The sequence below is a fragment of the Phasianus colchicus genome, chromosome Z (assembly GCF_987193195.1).
Source record: "Phasianus colchicus chromosome Z, bPhaCol1.hap1.1, whole genome shotgun sequence".
NCBI classification, from domain to species: Eukaryota; Metazoa; Chordata; class Aves; order Galliformes; family Phasianidae; genus Phasianus; species Phasianus colchicus.
The window spans coordinates 32921116-32941529 of NC_143476.1; positions in this window are offsets into that span (position 1 = coordinate 32921116).

Below are 20414 nucleotides of genomic sequence, written 5' to 3' on the forward strand. Positions count from 1 at the left end.
TGTTCTCCCGTTCTTCCCCACTCGATCCCCCCAAGCGGCGGAGTCCTGGTGGGAACCGGACGAGCGAGCCGCTCATTCAGGGAGCCGGGAAGAAAGCGGAGGCTGCAGAAACCACCCCCTTCCCCCGCTCCTCCTCCTCCTCCCCTCCCGCCGCGGGCTCCGCGCCCCCTCCCCGGCCCCGCTCGCCCCCTCCCCGGGTTCGGCCAAGCTCCGGCGCGGAGCTCCCGGCGCCCCCGCGGAGCCTCGAGGCCCCGGGGCGGAGGCCGGCGGTGGAGGGGGGGGGGTTGCGGGGTTGCCTCCCCGCACCTTCCCGGCGGGGGGAGACGCGGGGCGAGGAGCTGTGCCCCCCGCACGGGGCTCGGCTGGGTGGGGCCGTGAGACAAAGGCGGAGGCCATGAAGGTGTGGCTGTGCCGCCTGGCTGAGGCGTCCGGAGGGCTTTTCTCCGAGGGAAGGGGCTGGAGGCGCTCGGGCCTCCTAGGACAGGCGAGGAGGTGGAAGGGAAGACCTGGGCTACCTCTGGGTGCTTTCCGCCTCGTTCTGTTCTCCTCCTTTTCCTCGAGTTCTCGCATTTCTGCCCCCGACCAAAAATTCACCCATACACAGGCGCTCCTTTTCTCCTCTCATGAGCTCTGTCAGGGGCCTGAAATGCTGTCTGATTTACTGTGAATGTCAGATATTTTTTCTCTGTAAATATTTTAGGCAAAGTAGAAACAGTAAACCTTTGCTCGGGCTGCCAAACGTCTCCCATGACAAATCATTGTTTTCAGATGTTCAGATTTGTGTGAGAAAACCCAACAAAGAGAAGATATTTAGGCGGTCTCATTCCTAGAGCATATATTGTTAGAGGAAGAAAAAGCCCTATTAGCTACATTATCATCCAGAGATGATGAAAAATATTATTTTCATTACACACTTTTTAAGCACAGGTTTTATGTTACTGACTCAACAATGATTATCATTTTAAATGTGAACCACAGACCCTAAATGGCTCTTTATGAGAAACCATTGTTTTGAAATATCTGAAATTAATTAGACTGTGGCTTTGGCCAATGTGCAAATATCAAACTGAGCATCTGTGAAGAAAAAGGCTTCCCATCACTTGAAAGAATATTATGAATCAGAAATACAGACTATCAAGGAAAATCTTCCTCATCTCACATAGGTTCTCTTGACCCATCTTCTTCACCTCGACAATCACACTGTCTTTTCTTGTGCTTTTTTAACCCCCCCCCCCGCCCATTTTTTTTTTTTTTCCTTCAAACTGCTGTGTCCAAAAAGCCTGACATAAAATTCAAAGAAATAATGTAAATTGAATGCCAGCACCAGCACCACTGTCACCTCAGGCAAATCAAAGATCCCTGTAAAGTTACTCCATTTGGCTGACTTGCTCTGGAAGAGCCACTTTCCATGCCCTTCTACCTACTAACAAGCCATACCGTGCCAGCTGCACTGACAGTGATAGCATGGGTCCGATGTTCCTCGTAATCATAAAGAGATGTATACTGCTTCCTGTTTCTGCTGTGATTCCATTATCTAAACCAGTGCATTTTCAGAAACAGTAAATTCTTTTGAGACAATAGAGTTTGATGAGTATTGATGCTGTATTTAAGAAAAGCCTTTGCCAGTTGTTCTCTTTTCTGATAGCCACACTAATTTTTAGAGAGAAAATAAAAACCTTCAAGTCAATTTTAGCAGCAAAAGTGAGCACAACCATATTCTGAAACACAGATGCTTATGTCAATGTTTCTTTTGTGGCAAAACCCTTCTCCACCTATTTATAGTCTGTATTCCTGTAGCTGAGGAGGGAGTACTAAGCTATGAAAAACTATGAATAGAGTGTTTCATTTGGTATCAGAACAAACCACAATTGATGGTTAGGTATTATTTCTGTGTTAAATGTAATGATTCAGACACCACATTATCTACAAAAAGATATCCAGCTTCCAGACCAGTGTTTGTCAGGAGGAGCTGCAGGGCACAAAGTCAGCAGCCTTTGACTGTGGCAAAGTCTCCCTGCCCTGCACCTACATTTTTCTCCTATATTCTGATGCTCTTTTCTGTCTTGCCATGATATTTCTGCCCCAGTGCTATGGGTGAGGGGCCACACTGGGATGTTTTCATTTGTGTAGGGCATCACTGTTTCCACAGCTTGTCTCCCTGAAATCCATGTTGAAAAGCTGGTGGTGTTTGGTTCTGTCCCCTATATGCAAACAAATTCAGGCTTTATCTTCCAGCTGTGCTCAAAGAGCAGTCTGTTTTATGCAGTCAAATCTGACTCTTGAAGGAACAGTTGCTTTCCAATTTTGGGGAGGAGCTGTTAGGGTGAGCAGGTCACAGACAAGGTCCTTATCCACAGTGATCCCTGTGAGGAGTGAATACAGTACAAGGAAAGTGCGGAGGGAAGAAACTAGGCAACATATCAGCGTGGGGCAGCCTGGGCCATAGTCAAGTGTTGTGCTAATCCCTGCTGTCTTGGGCTTCCTCTGATAAACTCCATCCTGGACAACCATTATTTTTATTTTGATAACTCAGTGGCTGCATCATGAGGTTGAGTGCAGAAGTAATCCCAAAGAATGAAATGTAGTTTTGTTCCCTTACTGTTACCAAATGAAGTGAGTCTTTCTTTTTTTTTTTTTTTTTTTTTTTAATATATTATATGAAGATACCACTACTGTGCAAAGAAAAGCTTTCTGGGTCTGGTTCTGCACTGATAGAGCTCCTGAAACGGATCAAGAGAGATTTTCTTAACTAATCTCTTTTTCCTGGGCCTTCTCATCCCTCACTAATGCAATAACAAACATTAGCAGTGAGATTAATTCTAAACCCACTAAAAAGACACCACTGACTCCACAAGTATCAGTCAGTAGTTTCTTCCCCTTTGCCACATTTGAAGAAAAGAGATAAAATGGAAAAGGAAGGTCTTAAAAACAGGAGAGTGCTAGGCAGCAGGCTTCTTTTCTTGTCCTCCATTGTGCATGAAAGTCTCTGCTTTTCCTCTTCTAGGACCAGTATTGAAAGACTGAAATAAAGAGACACAAATTTTGAAAGATTTTGGGAAGCAAGTAAAAAGAGGGAGATCCACATCTACAGAGAAAGTCAACCCATCTCAACAAGTTGAGTGCAAGTAGAAAGAGTGGAGTCAGACCTATTCTTGGTACTGCTGACTGGCTCTCAGATGTGGCCAGGATAATTCCTGTGACACACTAATTTCAAATAATTTACATTAAAAGGGCAACAGGGTCTGCAGATATCTCTTGCTATGTTATATCGTATGCAGTTGAGAGAATTCTTGGAGTAGTGGCAGCATTGTCCCCCATGGAAGACCTATTGCTTCCTTGATGTCAACCAGTCTTATACAGCGGTACAGGGATATGTATACCTACCTTTTCTGCTACAGAACATCTCTCTACAGGACTGAGTGTGAAGGCAGGGCTGCTCAGGGCTCCTGCAGCAGTTCTGGTGTTTTTCTGTTTTACATTCTGCTTGTTACTGATGCTGCTGTCCTCTAGGCCACCTCTCTGAGGAGAATGGGTCTGATGAGAACTGCTATGCTCTGCTGCATGTTTTTAAAAGAAATTAAAGGAACTGTAATGTTGGAGAAGCCCATTTTGCATTTAACAATAAGCAGGAATTGCTGTGGTAGCAGAGAAAGCTGTGGAGGCAGGAAGCAGCTTCATCATAAAGGCCTAATGCACAAATTGAAATAGTCAGAGGAAGGAAGTTGGTCATGATTTTTGAAGCAATCTCATTGCTTCAGAGGTTCAGTCTTTGGGGAAATTTGGAACTCCAGGCAAGTTGAGCAGGGAAGGATATCTCTTTGGGGCAACCTTAAACTCCAGGCACCAGGCGGTGCTGCTGAAAAGCCTGTGCAGACTGAAATCAGAGCACTCTGCCCACTACAGCCTCCCAAAGACACGTGCTTCTGTTATCTTCTAGCTGCTGAAGGAAGGATAAAATGAGGCTTTTCTGAGATCCAGGTATTAGTGAAATGTTTCCTCTTATCATCATGAGCGAAGTTTCCCAGGACTGGGGAAAGGGAGAACAACTATAGTGTTCATGATGTTGCCTCTAGGAGCTAAAAATGTGCCTTGTAGTGTAAAATCAGACAAAAGTAGCATAAACTTTCTGAGATTTTTCCATGCTAGTGCCAGTGAACCTACTGCTAGATCAGTGCAGAGTGCAGCCATCTCTAATTCAACCTGGACACCCTGGACACCTTCCACACATTCCCCCCCCAACCCCCCCAGCAGCTAACATCTCCATGCCCATAGCACTGAGATAACAGCTGGTGCTATCCATGCTGGTGGTGACATGCTGCAGGGCAGATAAGGAGCTCTCACACTGGGGCTGCCTCTCACATCAGTATAGCTTGCCTGAGACCTCCAAAATCTGCTGCCGTTATGGATACTTTGCAGTCACCATGGGCTCTTCCCGCTGATGCTGCCAGCAGTCATGACCTGCAAGCTGAGAAAGGAGAGGGCAGTGCAATGAACACAGACAAACTCACCTGGCTGGTAGTTTTATTTCAGTGAGGTGGTTTGGATCTGCTTGAATTAAGAGAGAATCCATTTCTTTTCCTTGTTTTTATGCCTAGCTGCATGCACAGAATATTTTGAAGAATGCCAGCCTGCAGCTGCTTGATCTTTTTTTTTTCTCTTTGCTTTTAATCCCCCCCCATACAGATGTATGAGATGCACAGGTGAAGCTGTGCCTGTGGTGGTCCTGGTGTGGTAGAAGAGGAATGGTAGGGTTGAGCAGTTTGCTTTTTCAGACTGCTTTCTGGCTAGCTCCCATTAACTGTTCCCCATCCCTAAACTGCATGGGGCCTATCAGGAAAGCGAAGTAATAGGGAGTGTGTAAGTTAGAGGAAATCCCAAAGCACAGAAGCAATAACTCATGGTGAAGTAAATGTTGGCTGGTCCTTAGGACAATGCTGCCGCATGGCAGCAATGACCAAGCTGTTTCAACAGACTCCTTTAGGGAAAAGCTACCCTCCCCACTGCAGGCTCAGGATGTTGCAAGAGGAGGCAGGGTGTCCCCAGAATGCTCTTGGAGAGTAGCTGAAGGAAGCCTGGGGGGGAGGCCTGCATTTCATTTCTGAGCATGAAAGCATAAAATGACCTGGATGCAGGAAGGCAGAAGCACTGTGAGAGACAAAGTGGCCTGGTTTCAGGAGAGGTCTGTCCTCGCACAGGCAAAGGGATGAGAAACAGCAAGGTGCCATGGAAAAGGAGGAAAACAGGAGGCAGCGTAGCTGAAGGAGAATGGGTGTCAAAACAAACTCCAGAGAATGACAAAAGTCAGGGGAAAAATAAGTGTTTGTTTTGCTCTCTGTTTGCTTTTTAATGAAAATAAGCAAGCCAGTGTTTGAGGGCTGTTAGCATTTTGTGCTGACCTGCAGCTGGTGCATTTTTCGCCCACTTCTGTCAGAATTTGACTTTGGTACTGAACGCTCATCAGACTTTGTCCCTTGCTTTACTTAGGCTCAGAATTGCTTATACAGCAAACACTCTCTGCTAGAGTCTTCATTAATCCACTCTTTGTTGAGGTTTCCGAGAGGAATTCCTATTTGGTAAACCAAACAGAATTAAAAGGAAGGCATCTGCACTCAGGACATCCATCTTGGGTTCTCTGGGCTGCATTGTCCCCATCCGTCAGGCTGTGCCTGCTCGGAGCCACCGCTCCCGCTGCCCCCTGTGCAGGATTCATTGCGGGTTTCGGTCCCGGCGGCCGCTAGGTGGCACTTCCCTTCTTGCAAATTACAGTAATTAACTCTCCCCTCGTGCTACTCATCGGTTCTGGCCGCGCTGTTTGGTTGCTGAGGGACGAAAGAAGAAAAGTAATTTTAAATTATTTTTTAAAGGCCAGATTAGTGAATATTCCCTCATTTTTGCTTTCTTATTTTAATTTTTTTTTTAAGTTTTTGTTTCTGTTTTTTTTTCTTTTTTTTTTCTTTTTTTTTTTCTTTTTTTCAGGCGAGCAGAGCTCACTGTAGTTTCTTTTCTGTTTTTGCTGAAACTCGTCCCAGCTGTACCCTGTGCATGTACCAGGGAGCCTTTTCTCCGGAGATAGTGCCTGTTATTGAAAACAGACAGCCTTCAGTCCAGCTCGGCTCTCATTCCTCTCTTGTTGCCTTGGTGCCGAACTCAAGAAGTACACCATGAAAGAAGGCAAGGCTGAAACCTGTGGGCCTCCCAGCTTCTCCTTTCACAGGGGGAGTTTAACAGGAGTGAAAAATTCAGAGTTTGGCTCAAGTAAATGTACATTTTCTTTAAAAAGAGCAAAGGAAAAAGAAGAAGCAGCAGCACAGCCAGATTTTGCTGAGGATTATTTGACATTTCACCTTGTGTTTTAAGTTACTATAAAGCCTAGTTTAGGTCAAACTGATTTTGGCAGAACACCAGGCATAACTAAGAGCTTCATATAGTTTCCATCTGAAAACATAAATCAAGCAGCAGGCTCGCGGGCAGCCCCGCCAAGCTGTGCTGAATCTTGCTGCCCCAGACAGTGAGGCTTTCAGCGAGTGCACTCTGATACCCGCCTTTGGCTAGGATACGTAGATATGTAGCTTGTTTGTTTTGCAAAGCATCTGGGCTCGAGGAGAAGAGGGAAGATAAGTGAAATGTTGCCTTTTCCACACTTGGAGGCTGCCTAGTCTTCCCGACCTCTGACGAACAGTGGGTTCTTTTACACGGCCCAGAAGTAGCTCAGGGGGCACAAGGGATGCTAGTGGGGACACTATGAGAAGGTCCATACATCTTTTAATCTGTGTTCAGGGGTATTTACACTGCACCATCTGTACTGCAGCCAGATATCCACCCATACTTGTACTGTCCCACCGCTTGTATCCCTCTTCATCTGGTCCTCTTCAGCTTCCCTTTGTGAAATGATTTAGTAACCATAAAGCCATGACGTGGTTTAATGGGCATTGTGGTGATGAGCTGACGATTGGACTAGGTGATCTAAGTGGTCTTTTCCATCCTTAGCTATCTATGATTCAAATAAAAACACAAATAAAGTTTTATTTTATTTTATTTTCAGAATGTTCTGCTTTGTTTTAATTATTCTGTGGTGCTTGAGTCTGTGTGGGCTCTAGCAAAACCTCTCTCAACATACAACCTCTGCTGATCACTCTCCACTTCTTACACTACTGTGGTAATTTCACTCTGATTCACAGAGGGCTGGACTGTTTCTGCCTTGAGCATTCGATATCTCTCAGGATTAATGCCCTTTAAAACTTCCTAACATACTCCAGCCCTTTCTGCTGCTTTCAGCATCATCCTGATGACTTTCAGCACACCACTCCATACTACAGATTCAGTGCCTTACAGACAAATACTAATTATGTCACTGTGGCCATGCACTGCAATCATTTCCTTATATGCAATCCAGATACACAAGATGGGAGAAAAAAAGAGAGAGAGAAAAAAAAGTGAGTAAGAGTATGATATGCAGGATGGATGTAAAGGTGAAGCTATTTTTCCCTATTTCTGCCACGGTGTGAGGCTGGTAAGGAGAAGCAACTGAGGAAAACTTTACAGGATCTTTCCTGCCTGTAAATCTAGTATACCTGGTGTCTTCTGCTTATATGTGTCTTTCACGAATGTGTGGCATATCTGCCTCCTTCCTGTGCCTCCCTGCTCTTGGGAAAGCACTCTCAATCTGCAGGCTGAGGAACTCCTCACTCACCAATTGTGTTTGGGTGCCCACATGGCAGCAGGGCTGGAGCCTTCCCATTGCCCCTTGACACAATATCACCCTTTGTGATAGTGTGCTGCCTCTGAACTCCAAACTCCTTCCATCAACACAAGGCAAAACAAAGCATGGGGGCTGATACCTGCGTTGCATGTATCTGCTTGACAAACCTTGTTGCTCTCAATTCAATTCAGTGTCTGTGAAACTAACGTAAAATGGGCTGAGCAGAGTGAACAGAAAGAGAATGTTTTTACTTTCATTGCTTTGTGTAAAATTTTTGCTGTTTTTTTTTTTGTTGGTTTGTTTTGTTTTGTTTTTTTCACTTTTGAGGCAGGAGTAGAGTGAATTCCATCTCAATTCTTATCGTAAGTCGTAAAGTTGAGCAAACCTTTAAATTGTGAAACTTTTTTTTTCATTCTTTTACAACCAATTGCAAAATGGTATAGAAAATTAAAAAGCTAGCTTAAAAATGGTCTTTAGAATACAAAGTAGAAATAGGCTTTTCACTGCCTTTGTGTTCACAGCCACCTCGGCACAGTTCTTGTGGTTGAAGTGTGTCAGCCATCCAGCTACAACAAGAACTGTGGCAGGAAAAGCTATGGTGACACTTGCTGATTCTTAAGACTGAAGATAATGTGTGTGAAATGAGCATACTGGAAACCAGCTCCATCAGTATAAATTGGACAAATCTCACGGCTGTGCTGATTGTGGACCACGACAGACCTCAAGCCAAGAAAGAGAAAAAACTTGAGAGAGGGGATGCTGGCAACTGAGAATGAACACATACATAAGCCAGCAAACCAACCCAGGCAGGATCAGGAGAAAAGGAGGGAAATATGATGTATCTCTGAAAGAGAAGAGAGCATGAAATCTCAAAGATAACATTGTAATGGTTAACCATTCATAAAGCAGTTATTGGAGCCTTGAAGGAACCTTTTTATAGAATCATAGAATCACCAGGGTTGGGAAAGATCTCTAAGATCACCTAGTCCAACTGTCCTCCTACCACCAATTTTGTTTTGTTGCCCACAAAAATATGTCCCTTAGTACAACTTCTAAACATTTCTTGAACACTTCCAATGAGAGTGACTCAACCACCTCCCTGGGCAGTCCATTCTAGTGCCTCATCACTCTTCTGGAGAAGAGAGCAATGAGGTCTCTTCTGAGCTTTCTCTTCTTCAGACTGAAAAATTCCAGTTCCTTCAGTTGCTCCTTGTAGGACTTGTGCTCAGGTCCCCTCACAGCTTCGTTGCCCTTCTCTGGACACGACCCAGGGCCTCGATATTTTTCTTGTAGTGAGGGGCTGAGGGGCTTTCAAGGACCCATTGAAATCCTAGGTCCAAACTTTTCTGATTTTCCATGGAATTAGAGGGATCCTTAACACTTTGTTTGTGATTTTCACTTGTGATATATATATGTGTAACCTCACAGCTGTAGTTTACCAATATGTTTTTACATTGTTATTATTTTTCATAACTACTATTTATTTTTAAATGTTATTATTAGACAAGCCCATATTTTTTACAGGATACACTATATCCTAATCCTAAATCCTTAGTTCCTAAATTCAGAAGGTTTCCATCAGTCTCACAGTGCTTTGTGCTCTGAGGTGCTCAGTAAAAATGTTGGTCAAAAGGAATGGATTAACTCTCTATAAAACAAATCCTGAAAGCACTGAGAAAGAGAAATGCTGTCTTTCTGAAAAACATGCTTTTCAGGGTGGGTCTAAGCACAGTAGAAGACAGCTCAAAGACATAGTTTCTCTATAATCCTCATAACTTCCTAGTGGTAGAGCTGGTTTTTGTAGTGGTAGAATGCACATACACACAGAGTTTTATGAATATGGAAAAATGTCTTTTGAACTAAGGAGAAGAAAACACTAACATGAGCATAGCTTCAGCTGTTTAAGAGCACAGCCAAGGCTGATGGAGGATTCGGGGAAATTTTCCATTTTAGGCTGTGATTCTCATTCTGGGGCACTGAGAGATGCGTCTGCCACTGGCAATATGCTTATCTCAGAGCTGCTCCAACAAAAGACACCTCCGACCTGGTATGCTACCACCAAAATGCACTGGCACCACAGCTCCCATATAGCATAAAGGAGCCTTAGTTCAGCCACATATCATGTGTCTTCATAAGGAATAGATATTAGAAGCCTTCTGCTCACATTTGTCCATATATTAACATTTCTACTGCCATGCAGCAAGTCACACAAGAATGTTTTTCATATTCCTAACTTGAAAAAGTGCCCCCACAGACAGCAATTCCATTGCTGGGTCCCAGATAGCAAATGAAAGCTCTCACTGATAGGGACCTACACAATGACCTTTTCAGCTTAAATGCTGTACAGCCAGTCCTTTCTTAGAGCAGCTGGTGCTCTGTTAGCAGCCAGACAAACTGAAAAGAGTGTATATTTTCATATTGCAGCCATTTCTAGTTTGGTGTGGGACATCATCCTACAACCTGACCGATCATCCCCAAAGCCTTTCTAATTACACATCCCTGAGCTGCACCCATACTGGTTTGAACAGATGACCCTTCCATGTACCAACTTCTAATAAATAAATGCTCAATCTCTTTGTATTCCACAAACGTACAGGAGTCAGTATGATATAGAATATACCTTGCCACCCTGACACAAAATGTAAAAGCTGCAGTGTCCATGCTTGCATTCCTGCAAGCTCCAGGGTTGAAGTTTCTTGTCTTCCTTGTGCCGTGTTTTTGTAATTAGCTCCACTCTGCTTGTGCTCAGAGGTCGTGTTCTTGATGCTCATATAGAATACCAATGTGATAAATAACACTGAGAGTTTGGTACATGGGGCTCGCAGAAATATTGCGGCTGTCCTTTTAACTTGTATCATTTTTCATGGATTTACCATGAAAATGTAAGGCAAATGCTTTTATTGTATAATGTGACAGCACTTTGAGTTGCTAAAAAGACATTTTAAAGTTCAAAATGTCAGAAGCATGGGGACTTTAGAAATGAGCATTTCAGTGTTGTCTTTTCAAACCTAGTTGCAGAGAAAATAAGTTCAGCAATCATAAATTTTCACTTCCTTTTATTGTCGTTAGAAATGCCTCTACCTACAACCCAGTCAACAGCAATTCAGCTGTGATTCATAGTTTTAAAGCCTGAATTGTGACAAAAGAAGTCATAAATTGCAGGAATTATTTTACTTTAAAGATGATAGAGTATCTACTCTGACCAGAAGCTTTTAATCTATTATATTTCTTAAATAAATATGCCTAAGCAACTAATCACTTGCTATTAGCAGTCTCCTATGATCACTTCAACTGGCATAACACTGTATCACTTAAATAAACTGGCAGAGTCCATAGGAGAGATTTATGGAACTTAATTTCTCAGCTCACACTTGTATTCACAGCAAATCCTAGAATGTAGCTGGTGGCTGATGTTTGTTGGAACTGTTTATTTCATATTTTGAAAGAAACTAAAATACTTGCCAGCTAGTTTTTCCTTATATATTTTGTATGATAAATTAAAAACTATAATAAGTAAAAAAAAAAAAAAAGAAAGAAAGAGAAAGGGATGACAACAATGCCTTAGGATGACACGATGGCATTGGAAAATGCTTCTTTTTTTAATCATGACACCATGTTATCTCTCCAGTGGGACAGCAGTGGTTAGGGCCAGCAAACGCTTTGTCGCTCTGCTTGGAGTTACAGAAATCCAACTGATGTACAGAAGGACTGTCCCAGGAAGGTCTAGGCAGCCCCAGCTGGCAGATCTCTACACGTTCTGATGGCTTGCCATCTGCATGGTGCCCAGGCATGTCATATCAGAGCTCGTGTAATGAACACAGGCCATCTGTCTGTTGTGCTGGTCAACACAAGTGATGTACAGGAATGTTTTTTAAAGTTGTTCCAGGTATGAAGACAACAAAAGAAAAGTTGAGCTGGCAGGGAAAGACGCAACTCTTAATGCAACCCTTTGCTGAAGGGTTCTCATCCTTCACTCTCCCCAAAAGCATATAGAAGTCCCCAAGGGCAGGAGAGACAGTAACTGGGGAACATAGGAAAAGGCCAAAGCATCCACCTTGCTTCATTCACAGAAGTCCTGGCAGCACTTCTTGCCTATAAACACCAGAGCTGCGGATGGAACAGATATTTTTTTAAATGCTAGTTGAAAACAAACTAAATAAAGGACAAACAACAAGGGAGATCTTTATTTTGGGCTGATCCAATGTTAATTGCTTTCAGCCCACTGAAAAATTTATTTGGGATTAAGCGCATCTTCTCAGCCTTAAGAAATAATTGTTCTTTGATTTAGAATTTTAATTTAAAGAGATCAAGAACAAAAATCCAATCTGAATGGAAATCTGCCAGATAATCTGAAACATTGTTTGGACTTCTATGTCTTTGCTGCTTCCAGCCTTTTTGTGGGGAGCTATTGGGGGAGCTTTAAAGGACAAACAACTTGGCAAAAATTAAATCTGATTTTGTTAAGTCTTATGACATCACTACATCTGTATTTTTCATAGAAAATTTTGTAGCCAGCTCTAACAAACAAAGCTAGTAGTCAAAAGAGGCATATGGCAACCACAGTAAACATAGCTCAGAAAAGTGATTATTTCCCATTATTAAACAGTACATCAGCTGGAAGTGAAAATATAAATAATTTCTATTTGTAGGACTTTAGTTTCTCCAAGCAGCATTTCTTTCTTCTTTAATCACTACTTCCAAGTTCTTTGCAGTGACAGAGATGCGATAAGGCACCACAAAGACACAAAGAGGCAGATGGAAAGCAAAGGCAGATGGAAAGCAAATGCAGCCTTTTCATGCCTTGAAGTAACAGGATGCAAATGCTAGGGTGCCAGTGGCTGGCCCAGGAGCAGCTTAGACACCTGAATCCTTGGAAAAATGGTCTTGCAACCCTGGTGTGGTTGCAGAGACCAGAAGAGAGGCTCCCCACATTCCCTAGGCTGAGAGAAGGATGGTAATGGAGCCCAACAGTGCCGGGGCCTGTGAGGGTCTGCATGGCATGGTGAAGCCCTGTCTACTGTTTGCTCCTCACACACTCTGGGAGCTTGCATACCTTTATAGATGGCTTAGGGATGGCTTCCATGGTGGTTACTCATCATTCATGTTTTTCAGAAGTGTCTTTAAAGAAACATGGCCTGGTGGCCTCTTCTACTACTTCAGGCTCTGTGATATGTATGTCATTTTGAGGTTTCTGCAGGCATTTTCTACTGGCCCATAGACTTCCATTAGCTTCCTTGGTGCTTGTAGGGAAACCAGTTATTTGTGAGCACTTGTGGTATTCCCCACTCTAGATTTTCTTTAGGATCTTTAGCTCTTCACCTTGAATGAGTCATTCTGACCTTGGTAAGAAAGGTAGTTGGCAGTGATTGAGTAATAGTCAAGCACAATGGCATCCATGCAAGAGTAAAATTTCTTGTAAGAATCAAAAGTGCTTTTGTATGCTAGTATAATAGAAGATGGATGGCCCAGCATAAAAGGTTTTTGGTCTTGTTTCTGCTGTTGTTTTAATAGGCCCAGACTTTCAGTCTGCATATAAGCACAGGTGATACCTGAAGAAATATTATGTAGAAGGCCAGTGTTTCTTACTAAGACTTATGCAAAAAGATGGCAAAAAGAATCTTAAGATAAGTGCCATTTCTTAACCTCTTATCCCAGCTAAGAAGATATAGTGCTGGGTTTAGATTTAGGTAGCTTCTGTGGAGGAGAGGGAGGATAATGGAGCATCAGAATTTATCTGCTGGCAAGTTACAGATCAGTTCCAAGTTATTCTATCTTATCAGTGACTTAACTTTGCATATGTTGACTGCAGCCATCACTAATTTATTTTGGACACTGCAAGTGAAGAAGAAGAAGAGAATTCACAAAGACAGCACACTTGTGCATACTTATCCCTGTCCATCCACTCTGAGCTATTTCCAGTGCTATGGCCCTTACCCACATTCATTTTCATTTTTAAAGACAGTTGAAGAGGAGCTCCCCACTCTGCATAGCTCTGGTCTTGATTCACTATGTCAGAGTGAGATATCCTCCTCGATCCTTGTGCTCAGGCATTAGTAAGCCAGGGCATCTTCTTTGGTCCCATTTGGGAGAGCAAAGATGTCTCCCTATTAATATTGAAATGCATGGTAATTTAACCAACAGGGGCATGCCTTCTCCCTGCTCACATATACTGTTCACATCACCCTTTAAAATTAATTGGCTAGGTTCTGTAGGAAGTAGTTTTCCAGAATCTAAATTCTCCCTTTTATTTAGTTTATGCTTGTTTTATGGAAAGCAACATGTTTTCAGGTCAGTGGTCAATGGAATTCTTTTTACAGCTGCCTCCTCCTGTTTATCTTTATCTGTCAGTAAAGTAAACTCTCTTCTAGTTGTTTAGAAATGAATGTATTCCGCACCACGGTATCTGGGCATGGCTCTGTTGAGGCAGAGCACGAGCCATCATTAACAATTACAGGCAGTGTCAGAAAGCTGTGCACTGCCCAACAAGAGGCACAAGCCTGCTATAAGATAGGTATGCACAACAGTTCCTGAATTTTGCTGGCTTTGCTTCTGAGTATGTAAAGCAACCTAGAGCCTCCACTTAAAGCCTCAGCCCAGGTCTGGAACGTCATTCACTGAAAAGCATCACTGAAATGCTGCATGCTTCAAAGTGATAGCCTTGTGTTCAGGAAGGAAAACAAACAGCTGACAACATGTCTGTACTCCACCCGGCTTGTACCTTTCCCTTTCCATGAGAAAGCATATCCAAGAAGCTGCATTTCTTCTTTTATTTGTCCACATACTCTCATTGTAGCTATGTTCTTTTCATAACAACCCTATGCTAACCATACATTATTAGCCTCTGGAGCCAGAAACTTCATTTTAACATTTTTCACATTTAACACTGTGCAAAGTGAGGGTATAACACTAATGTCTTTTTTTTCCCTTTTCTCTGTCTATTCTCTAAACATAACTAAAAGGGAGGTCAGCTTTAAGAAAGAAACAGAAAACAATCGAAGGTGGAGCATCCAAATCTGAATTATATTCTGATAGAAAAGAGCATGCAGGTGGTAAAACATCTGTTCTCTCTCTGGGCTTTAGGTATCCAGCATGGACTCATGCTTAGCAAGTCTTTCCTCTTCCATATGTGCTTCTTACAGAAAGTTTAACATTTACTTGTTGGAATCTCTGCAGCATTTTAAAATTCAAATTAGTCATAGAAAAATGATGCAGGTGTTAAATCACAATGTTATTTTCCATAGTTTCTGCAATGAAGATTCCCCTCTAAGTTACAATTGCGAGCACTTTGTCCTGTGCAAAGTTTGGGAACTCTCCTAATAGAGACACCAGTGCTGTAACATCCTTAAGAATAAAAAAAACATTTCCAGTCCTTGTTTCTGCACTTTAGGGCAAGAAAGTTTGCACCAAGAGATCTCAGAAAATCCTGCAATATCTTGAAAGTCACAAGATGAGGTCTGTCAGGATATAATTAACAGATGTAGACAGCCGCTATCTCAGCATGACTAAGCTAGTTTTATGCTGGATAAACCCAAATTGTATTTATTTTCATTTCACAACACATTCATAATTTTAATGAGCCAGTGTGAGATACAAACAGGAAAGCAAGGCACTGTGACCAATCCTCCCCCCTGAACTGCTGGGCTTGGTATGTTAATGGACAAAACCAACACAGAAATTTCAATGAAACACAAATTGTCCAAGAAGATTGAGCAACACAGCTGGCAGGGAGGCAGCCTCTATCATTACCCACTTCTGATTGGATCAAGCAGTTGCAGTAACTAGATCTTAAGAGTATGGTACTTCACTCCAAAGCACTCTGTGACAGATGCCAACTGCAGTAATTAGTCAGCAAAATGCATTTGTTGGGCTGAAATAGAAGAGGTGTCTTTTCATTGAGGGCAATGTTACAAATATGTAGTAAAATACATGGAGACCAAGACACACATATGGGAAATGGAAGAAAACGCATAGGTGGACAAAGGGCTCCAAAGCAAGCTTGACCTGAACCATCTGCACCCTTACTGTTTCTGCTCCTGAAGCTGAAAATGAATTTTCTCCCCTGCTGGCCACTGTTGGGGAGCTCAAAGGTTCTCCACAATTGTACTTGTCCACCAGCGCTGTAAATGCGAATGCAGTCCAAGTGTTCACTGCCCCAGATAAGACTTTTTCTTTGCAGCAGTCACAAACTTGTACATCTTATTTGAAAAATAATTGTGTGGTATCATCAGAACATCACATTGAAAAATCTTAATACAAAATCTCACAACACTGGCTGAAGTCCAGCACACTTTGTGGTACCCAATGCCATGGCCACACTAAAACCACTACTTCACCTCTGAAGACTGAAGAAATGGTGATTTAGTGCTGGACCACTCACCTCTGAGCTTGGATGGAAGGAGACAGTGATTGTATTTGTGCTGTGGAGTAGGGGGACCCACCTATCTTGTAGGAGAGGACAGTATGGAGCACTGAGGAGTTAATAATTGGCATTCCACAGAAATCCACTCAGTGCTTGCTAGCTAAAATTTCCTAGGTTATTTTTCACCATTTGCTCTTGCAACTGCTTTACATACAGGCATACAACAGCCTGCTAATAACCCAAGGGAACTGTCATGGCTGGCTTAAGCTACAGTTCTACTCTCTTCAGCGCCAGTCCCCAGCACTGCTGAGTGGCACAGTGACAGGTAGGAATGGGGCAATAAGGGTGGTGATGCCCCCAGCATTTGTCCAGGCTGCAGATGCTGCCATCTCAGGGGACTTCCAGAGCCAGAGTATAGTGACCCTTTTCCATACTTCCCTTCCCATTCCTCCAGGAGCTGTGTTAGCCTTCAACATCCACAGTATCTTTCGGCAGAGAGCTCCAAAGGTCTACATCGCGTTACGTGAAGAACCACTTCCTTTTATTTATTTTTGCTTGTTCTGTTTTTTGTTGGCTCTAGTTCAGCTACCTTTGATGCTCCATTACTCATTCCCACAGGTATTCCCTGCAGCTTCTTGCTACTTTCCAAACCCTTTTTGCTCATATTGCAGTTGTGCATCCTCATACATATCCTCTGCACATGGCAGAAGCCAGAGGATACTGGAAGTTGACCCAGGATTTCTACTCAGTATTTTGAAAGGCCACAAATTGATCATCAAAGATCTTACAGCATGGCTGCATGGGCTTTTGGGTTTATGTCAGTTCTAAATTCAATTGCTACACTCAGTTACACTCACAAGTATGAGAGTTTATATTCTGAAATTATACAAAGCCTCAATCCTGTTTTATGGTACAGCTGGACAGCTGAGAGCATCCCTCAACAGAGAGAGCAGGCAGAAAAGGATGACCTCTCAAGCTGCGCCCATCACTAAAATGTACCAAAGACAAATGCAGGACCAGGACCTCCAATGGTAACTCAACCTGCACCTAGACTCTTCCCTCTTGTGGGTCAAAAGTCAAGCTCATGCTTTCCAAAACTGGGGCTAGAAACAACTCCACTCCTTCAAAGCACAGCAGGGGACACATTACCCAGGTCATCTGTGCCCATCTGTGCACCATGTGCTCTGCTTCTATTCCATCTTCTCTGCTGAGCAGTGCCCTGCTGAAATGTGGCCATCTTTGTGGACCCTAAGGAGCACCCAGATCACATCCTTGCTATCCCAAAGTCTGTGTAACATTTGGTTTCAGTGAGGTGAGGACTTGATTCATGGACACTCTTAGCAAACTTGTCAAGTCATTACGTGCTACAGTTGAAAGCCATTCATTATAAAAGGGCCAAAATAAAAATCCAGCCAGACAAATGCAGAAAAAGCAGCACTGCCACTAGAATTTATGGAGATAATTTTGAGGTTCTCAGTAGGATTTTCTTTCATGACAATTTTCTATTCAAATTATAATCACAGGACTGGGTGTGGAGTAACTTCTCCTTGGCAAGAGGTGCCTGGACAGAGGGAGTTTGGGTATGCTGCAGGGACAGCGAGAGGGACTGAGGAATGGGCACCCCCTGCAGCAGTGCTCTCTGGGCGTTACACATTAGAAGCTGCCTCCACTTTAGCCTGATTTTCATATTTCTCTCAAAATCACTAATATGCTGAGGAGAGGAGGAAGGGACATGAGAAACTTATTGTGAAACCTGCATATATCTTCTGCGAAATCAGAGACCATGTATTTCATTTTTGGCTTGTGTATCATTTTGTGTTAGTGAAGTTTCGTTTCTCACTTTCTGGACTTAAGCCGGAGCAATGAAACCAGCCAGGGTCACCTCCCACAGAGAAGTGCCAATGGTTTTCATGCATAAAGCTTTGGTTTCAGCTGTTTAATTTGGAGATTTTAACTTCAGAGATGTCCTCTAAGGAGGATTCTGAAGGTTCCACAGTTTCCAGCCCCCTAAGAGGAACCTCACATATCACTTTTCCCTGAACATTCCTGACAGACTTTGTGTGCCCATGTGTCACAACAGCAATGCTGACAATGGACACTGTGACAGGGAGCGTTGCTGAGCTGGAGGACAGTACCAGGGTTCCATCACAATTCTAAGCCAACCATCACATTGAAAGTCAGACCCCTCCAGAGCCGCCTGCATCTTTCTTTGGACATCTTTCCCAGTCCATCTTCTGGGAACACCAATCCCCAACATATGCACTCATACTTCACATTCTAGGTAAAATTTAATGAAGTAAATACATCCATTAAAATAAAATATGTGAAAAGATGACCTAAGTGCAGGTGGGCCATCAACTGAAATCTTTGATAGCAGCAGGAGAGATCCCCAGATCAGTTCTAGCTGGAGAAAGCAGGCTACAAAAACAGAATTGTGAGCTTTTTCTTTCGCACGTGAAACTGAAAGAAAAATCACAATTAAAAAAAAAAAAAAAAAAAAAAAAGCAAAACAACAGCTTATTCTGTGCTTACTGCAGCTTATTACTGAGCAGTTGCAATAAATCACCATCCAGCTTGGCTGCTCAGCTCGGCTCTTCCCTAGCAGCACAAAGTCGGGGGGGAAGATGCAGCATTCCTTGGATTTGTCATGAGGAGGTTTGTCACATCTTCCCAAAGCTTGCGTAAGGAGACAGGCTGCAGAAGGCCAAGTGTTAGGCAGAAATTATTTCACTTCCTCCATGCTCTTGCAGCATGAAATATTTCTTGCCATAAATCAGCTCTGATTAGTTTATTGTGGATGTTTAGGTTAAACGTCTCAATTGCTCTTTTGTTCTTGGGAATCCAATCTTATTTTTATAGATATTTATTAGTACAGCTTCTAGACAGCTGATTTCATTTCCCATCCCATTCCCATATTTCTGGCTGCACTGTGGGAAGGACTGTGTCATAAAGCTGAAATTCCTGCAGACAGAAGCAGCGGGACACAGGCTGTCTCCATCGGCCATGCAGATGCAGGGCTGCGTGGTTAGCCAGGCTGTGAGGGCAGAACGTGAGGCCATGCAGAAAACAACCGTCCTCTCCTCCTCTCTCCCACAGCCTTTGGGGGAAATGTGGTTGGCCAGGCACGGCTGCTGGGCAACTTCTAAGTTGCCCCAGGAGAGGAAAGCATGCTGAAAAATCAGTGTGTAGAAAAGTTTCTCTAATCCCTATGTAGAAAAGGTGCAGAGCATGGTACAATTTAGTCTCTGCATTTCCCCAGTTTAAAATCACTATGCCATAACCTGGGAGGTGAGTTGGGATGGTCTGATCTAAGAAGAAGGCTGCTGCTCCAGGCCACTGAACCTCCTTTGCTTACACATGAACTGCTCGGTGAGCTGCAGGGACACAGCTCACTCACCCATGCTGCAGGACTGCTCATTACATAGCAACAGCTGTGGAGAGTAATTAAGGAGCAGAGAGGCCATTGCAGAAGTACAGACATGCCAGATGTTGCTTATTTCAGTTTTGAATCTTGCTTGCTCGATATCAGGGCCCTGCAACCCATGCTATGCACCTGAGTGCTCAGCTTCACAGCTCCTCTCCTGCAGATCGGTCGTGCTGCTATGCTCGCTATGTCCACACCTCATATAACACTCACACTTGGCTTCCACTGCAGCTGTTGAAAAGAGGGTGGAGTGAACTTGACTTCAACATGTCTGGTAAAAGTTCCCTGCAGACAACGTCTAACAAGGTTTTGATTTTCCAAAGTAAACTTACAGCAGCTTGCACAAATGGAGAGCCCCTTCTACTCCCGTAGCATCCCTTGACGGAGTAGCTTGCACTGCCCATGGGTCAGCCCAGGAAGGAGAAAGTGGTATTTATATCAGGGTGCAATCCCAGTTGCCAAAAGCCTTTCCAGCAGGTTACAGGAAAGGATAAAGATTAACTTCTTCCCTCTGCATGAAGGAAAAGTAATCACGTGCTCCGTGTGTGAAAATGGTACCAGAGAGTGTTACTAGCACTTCCTCTCCAAGAAGTCAGAAGTAAAAAAAGAAGTCACTTGGGTGATGTAGGAAACTCATAAAATGTGCAGCTCAGATTTCTCTCTGCATTACTCATCAAGAATCCCAAACCAAGTAATCTGTATCGTAGATGGCTTCATGCTTGACCATCTTATTTCATAATTTGATATTACTTTTTTTTGACTATTTAATATATATATTCCTTTGATTCTTCTTCATTTCATGGTGTAAAAGCTTCTCTAGCATCTCTGTAAATAAAAATTTAAAGGTGGACCCCTCTTCGAGCTAATTGTTCTTATTATTGACTCATAAGGAGCAAACAGCATAACCATAGGAGCAGAACATGTTTTTCCCT